This window comes from Rhinoraja longicauda, chromosome 28, assembly GCF_053455715.1.
Source record: "Rhinoraja longicauda isolate Sanriku21f chromosome 28, sRhiLon1.1, whole genome shotgun sequence".
Taxonomy (NCBI): Eukaryota; Metazoa; Chordata; class Chondrichthyes; order Rajiformes; family Arhynchobatidae; genus Rhinoraja; species Rhinoraja longicauda.
In genome coordinates, this window is record NC_135980.1 from 4,548,492 (window position 1) to 4,555,235 (window position 6,744).

General features: G+C 47.3%; 1 non-coding gene across 1 annotated transcript; it reads right to left on the minus strand.

The window, feature by feature from the left end:
- Window positions 1–6,451: 6,451 nt before the first annotated feature.
- Window positions 6,452–6,524, minus strand: trnaf-gaa (transfer RNA phenylalanine (anticodon GAA)). Its single transcript has one exon. It is a non-coding gene; the product is annotated as a tRNA-Phe (tRNA).
- Between the last annotated feature and the right edge of the window lie 220 nt (window positions 6,525–6,744).

Genomic DNA, 6,744 nt, shown 5'->3' on the forward strand with positions numbered 1-6,744 from the left:
GATAGAACATAGAAAATAGGTGCAGGAGTAGGCCATTCGGCCCTTCGAGCCTGCACCGCCATTCAATATGATCATGGTTGATCATTCAGCTCAGTAGCCTGTACCTGCCTTCTCTCCATACCCCCTGATCCCTTTAGCAAAAAGGGCCACATCGAACTCCCTCTTAAATATAGCCAATGAACTGGCCTCAAAAACCTTCTGTGTCAGAGAATTCCACAGACTCACCACTCTCTGTGTGAAGAAATGTTTTCTCATCTCGGTCCTAAAAGACTTCCCCCTTATCCTTAAGCTGTGACCCCTGGTTCTGGACTCCCCCAACATCGGGAACAATCTTCCCGCATCTAGCCTCTCCAACCCCTTAAGAATTTTATATGTTTCTATAAGATCCCCCCTCAGTCTTCTAAATTCCAGCGAGTACAAGCCCAGTCTATCCAGTCTTTCCTCATATGTAAGTCCCGCCATCCCAGGGATCAATCTGGTGAACCTTCTCTGTACTCCCTCTAAGGCAAGAACGTCTTTCCTCAGGTTAGGAGACCAAAACTGCACACAATACTCCAGGTGCGGTCTCACCAAGGCCCTGTACAACTGCAGCAGAACCTCCCTGCTCCTAAACTCAAATCCTCTTGCTATGAATGCCAACATACCATTCGCTTTCTTCACTGCCTGCTGCACCTGCATGCTTGCTTTCAATGACTGGTGCACCATGACACCCAGGTCACGTTGCATCTCCCCTTCTCCCAATCGGTCACCATTCAGGTAATACTCTGCTTTCCTGTTCTTGCCGCCAAAGTGGATAACCTCACATTTATCCACATTATATTGCATCTGCCATGCATTTGCCCACTCGCCTAATCTATCCAAGTCACTCTGCAGCCTCCTAGCATCCTCCTCGCAGCTAACACTGCCACCCAGCTTCGTGTCATCCGCAAACTTAGAGATGTTGCATTCAATTCCCTCGTCCAAATCATTAATATACACTGTAAATAACTGGGGTCCCAGCACTGAGCCTTGCGGTACCCCACTAGTCACTGCCTGCCATTCCGAAAAGGACCCGTTTATTCCTACTCTTTGCTTCCTGTCCGCCAACCAATTTTCTATCCACCTCAACACTGAACCCTCAATACCCTGTGCTTTAAGTTTGTACACCAATCTCCTATGTGGGACCTTGTCGAAGGCCTTCTGAAAGTCCAGATATAACACATCGACTGGTTCTCCCTTATCCACTCTACTAGTTACATCCTCGAAAAATTCTATAAGATTCGTCAGACATGATTTGCCTTTGGTAAATCCATGCTGACTTTGTCCGATGATATCACCACTTTCCAAATGTAATGCTATCACATCTTTAATAACTGACTCTAGCATTTTCCCCACTACCGATGTTAGGCTAACTGGTCTATAATTCCCCATTTTCTCTCTCCCTCCCTTTTTAAAAAGTGGGGTTACATTAGCTACCCTCCAGTCCTCAGGAACTACTCCAGAATCTAAAGAGTTTTGAAAAATTATCACTAATGCATCCACTATTTCTGAGGCTACTTCCTTAAGCACTCTGGGATGCAGCCTATCTGGCCCTGGGGATTTATCTGCCTTTAATCCATTTAATTTACCTAACACCACTTCCCGACTAACCTGGATTTCCCTCAGTTCCTCCATCTCATTAGACCCCCGGTCCCCCGCTATTTCCGGCAGACGGTTTATGTCGTCCTTAGTGTAGTTCTGGGTTTGGATAAAGCCTTGGATGTAACAGTGGCTCTGCCACATGTGCATTTAAAATCACCAGGTGGCAGATTAATTGACCAGTGGGCAACAATAAACGTTTCAGCACAGATTGCACACCTCCCTGTGAGGAGAAAAGGCAGCACAGCTGTAAATAGCTATTTTTAAAAAAGAGGAGAATGCTAAATCCTGGTAAACGTGATTTACACTGATTCAGGGTAAAGATGGGGGACTGTTGGCTCATTACCAAGTATAGACCATGGAAGCAACAAAATGCTGGAGTAACTCAGTGGGACAGGCAGCATCTCTGGTGAGAAGGAATGGGTGACGTTTTGGGTCGAGACCCTTCAGATTAAGAGTCAGGGGAAAGGGAAATGAGAGATATTCACGGTGATGTAGAGAGATATAGAACAAATGAATGCAAAAAAGTAACGATGTTAAAGGAAACAGGCCATTGTTAGCTGTTTGCTGAAAATGAGAAGCGAGAACCCAGTGGTACGAATATTGATTTCTCCAACTTCAAGTAACCCCTGCATTCCCCCTCTCCATCCCTCCCCCACCCAAGTTGCACCAGCTTCTCGTTCGCACCTAGATTCCTCGTCACACATTCTGTAATGGATGTCGTTCAACATAATATTGAAAGTCCAAATTTATTGCCTTTGGGTCCCTCTTAACTTTCTTTCTCGGATCATCAACTGTTTAAAACTGTAGATGAATTTCCACATCTGGGGTGACATTTTATCCCAAGATAAACTCATGTCATCAACTGATTCATCGTCGTACTCCACCCCCACACGATACCTTCGTATTTAATAATCTAATTACTTAACACCATCATCCTTGTTCTACTCTTGGTAATCAGCCAAAGCTTTCCAGTTTATGTCCTAAATCGGTGTAAATCCTGCTCTCCACCTTCCTCTGGTGGATTTCCATTGGCTTTGTGTTTTGAAATTTTCAACTTCTAAAATTTCTTACCTTTGCTTCCAAGCCCATGACCTTGTGTTTGTTATTGGAATATGTGCAATGTCCTCTGGCCTTAAAGCCTTCTGATGCAAATGCATTCCTCCAATTATAGGCTCCTGATCATTCCCATATTTCATTTTTGCACCATTTTGATGACTGTCTCCTCAGCTATCAAGGTTTGAAGTATTCACTTCCTTCCACTTCACATCTCTAACAGCAAAAGCATTAAATTTAGTTGAGACAGCAGGCAAACAAGGCCTTTGGCCCACTGAGTTCACACTGATCATAGTCACCCAGATACACTATTCTATGTTATCCTACTTTCTCATCAGCTCCTGACACATGAGGGGCAATTTTATAGACACTAACTAACCTATAAAACATGAAATAATGAATGTTTTAATGATGAAACGAGTCACATTTTAAACTGAAAAGGAGGAAGGAGGGTTCCGACCAGAAACATCACCTCGCCATGTTCTCCAGAGATGCCTGACCCACTGAGTTACTCCAGCACTTTGTGCCCTTTTGCATACACCAACGTCTGCAGTTCCTTGTTTCTACCGAAAAGCACACAGTAACTTCTAAATAATGAAAACAATATAGAAATATGTAATAATGGTGCAAATATACACGTAGCTTTTTTTTCACCACTATAAAATTCCATATTGAAATGAAAGCCAATTAATTGGAACCAGGACCACCTAGTGCCGTGGACTTTGACAAAATCAGAATCAGAATAACCTTTATTGTCATCCAAAAAAAACAAGTCTTTTGGACGAGATTCTGTTACCCACAGTCCAACAATAAGAGCAATAAAAATAAGCAATAACACACACAATCACAAACCAACACAAAACAAAAAAAAGAAACATCCATCTCAGTGAGTCTCCTCCAGTCACCACCTCACTGTGATGGAAGGCCAGAATGTCTTCTCTTCCCCTGCCGTCTTCTCCCGCGGTCAGGCTGTTGAAGTTGCCACGTCGGGGCGGTCGGGGCTCCCGACATTGAAAATCCCGCAGCCTGTTCCAGGCCGCGCTGGACGGTGAAAGGTCCGCAGGGGGCCGACCCAAGCCCCGCAATTCGGGGCGGGCGAAGACGCTGCCTCTGCACGTCGGGGCGGTCGTGGCTCCCAACATTGAAGCCCCCACCGTGCGGAGAAAAATCCCGTGGCCTATATTAGGCCGCGCCGGACGGTGACAGGTCCGCAGCGGGCCGACCCAAGCCCCACGATTCGGGGCGGGCAAAGACACTACCGCTGCCCGAGCTCCCGATGTCGGCCCCCACCCAGGGCAGGGCCTGCGAGCTTCCAATAGCCACGCGGCCCGTGGCCGAAGCCTCCGCGGAGCCTCTGATGGCGAGTAGCAGCCGCACTCCCAGCTCCACCACAGCCTCCGAAGGCAGCCAGCTCCGCAGATGGTAAGTCCGGTCCGCGGGCTCTGCGAACCAGAGCCCAGGTGGTCCCAGCTGGAGGCCGCCAGCTCCAGGTGTTTGGCCGAAGGTAGGCCGCAGCGGTAACGGAGACACAGCCCAGAAAACAAAGGTTGGGTCTCCGTTCGGAAGAGACAATTTTACAGTTCCCCACCCCCCCCCCCCCCCCCCCCCCTCCCGCCCCACACATAGTATACAACCACAAAAAAACATTACATCACATCTAAACACTACAATTAAGACAAAAAACAACAAAAAACACAAAAGACAAACGGACTGCAGGTGAGCCGCAGCTGCTGTGCAGCGCCGCCACTTCCTGATTCGATGGTTCAACTTCATGCAGTGTGGTACAGCTGGGAAGACATCTGTGGTCCTTGGTCAACCAGATTTAAACAAACGGACTGCAGGAGGGAGTGAGAGACACTGAATCAAGTGGAAAAAGCTGCACGTGTTCATTAGTTACAGGAGCAGAAACAGGCAATTCAGCCCATTGAGTCTATTCTGCCATTCAATCATTGCTGATCCATCTTTCCCTCTCAACCCATCCTCCTGCCTTCCTGCCATAACCCTTGACATCCTTAATAATCAAGAATCTCAATCTCTGCCTTAAAAATACCCAATGACTGCCTTCTGTGGCAATGAATTCCACAGAAATGAGCATTTGGCAGCATTGGGCCTGTACTTGCTGGAGTTTAGAAGAATGAGAGGGGACCTCATTGAAATGTAAAGAATAGTGAAAGGCTTGGATTGAGTGGATGTGGAGAGGATGTTTCCACTAGTGGGAGAGTCTCGGACTAGAGGTCATAGCCTCAGAATTCAAGGACGTTCTTTTAGGAAAGAGATGTGGAGGACTAGTCAGAGGGTGGTGAATCTGGAATTCTTTGTCACAGAGGGCTGTGGAGGCCAAGTCAGTGGATATATTTAAGGTGGAGATAGAGAGATTCTTGATTAGTACGGGTGTCAGAGGTTATGGGGAGAAGGCAGGAGAATCGGGTTAGGAGGGAGTGATAGATCAGTCTGAAGAAGGGTCTCAAGCCGAAATGTCACCCGTTCCTTCTATCCAGAGATGCTGAGTTGCTCCAGCATTTTGTGTCTCGTTGTAGACCAGCATCTGCAGCTCCTTGCTACACCTTGGTCACCACTGGTCACAGGCCTCCAATCTGCAAATTAATCCTCCACTATCACTCTCGGACTCCTCTCAAGCTAATTTTGTATCCAACTGGCAAGCTCACCTTGGATCCCAGGTGATCTCACCTACTGGACAGGTGTACGTTGCAGGAACAATACAATACAATACAATGTATCTTTATTGTCATTGTACAGGAGTACAACGAGATTGGGAATGCGCCTTCCATACGATGCAATAAATTAATTAGCTAAATTTATACAACCCAGTGAAACAAAATTAGAAACAGTTTAAAAACAGAATAAAGTTCAAGTAGGTCTGTGCCGGTTCCCTGTGCGATGTGACCATCCGGCTCAGCAGGACCGGTTCATAGCAACTATGGCCCTGGGAATGAAGCTGTTCCTGAGTCTGGAGGTGCGGGCATAGAAGGCCTTGTAGCGTCTGCCCGATGGTAGAATTTCAAACAGACTATTGCAGGGGTGTGAGGAGTTTTTGTGGATGCTGGTGGCTTTTCTGAGGCATCGTGTGTTGTAGATGCCCTCCAAGGCTGGTAGCTATGTTCCGATAGTCTTCTGAGCTCTATGGACTACCCGCTGAAGAGCTTTCCTCTCTGCCTCCGTGCAGCTGAGGTACCACACAGGGATGCCATGCTTGTCAAAAGCCTTGCTAAAGACCATATGAACAATGTCTATCCTGACCTTATCAGTCCTATCAATCACCTCCAAAAAACCCAAACACATTTGTGACCTACAATTTCTCACGCACAAAGCCATGCTGACAATCCCTAATCAGTCCAAAAGGCGGTAGATCCTATCTCAGAATACCATCCAGTAACATAGCCTGTAAGTTCTAAGAATGATAGATTCTTGATTGTCAGAGGTAATGGGGAGAAGGCAGGAGAATGGGGTTAGGAAAGGAGAGATAGATCAGCCATGATTGAATGGCGGAGTAGACCTGATGGGCCGAGTGGCCTAATTCTGCTCCTATCACATGATTGCCAGGAAAACAAGCCTTCCAAAGCAGCCAACATAATCAAAGAGACATGTCCCATCCTGGCCATCCTTTCTTCTGCAGAAGTTACAGAAGCTTTCTGCAAAGTCTCCCCCTGTAAAAATAATTAAAATAATGCCCTAGTTTGAATCTGGGGGTGAGTTTAAAAAAGGCATTTAACAAATATGCACAATCCTGAGGTGGGGGGGGGGGGGGGATCAAAAGATTTGCCGAAACCCGGGATCGAACCAGGGACCTTTAGATCTTCAGTCTAACGCTCTCCCAACTGAGCTATTTCGGCACCACGTCAAGCAGTTGAGAATGCAGGGGTGAAGTGTGTGGACACAGGCGTCAATTTGGGCTCCTCGTGCTTTGAGGGGATCTGGCCCAAAGACCACGATGCTCCCTGATAGCCGATGGCCGGAGTTGAAGCAGAGACGCACGCGGTGGCCCCCCCCCGGCCCCCCGGCCCCCCCGGCCCCGGTTTATCAGGCGGCTCCCGGAACGTTGCCAATAGGTCG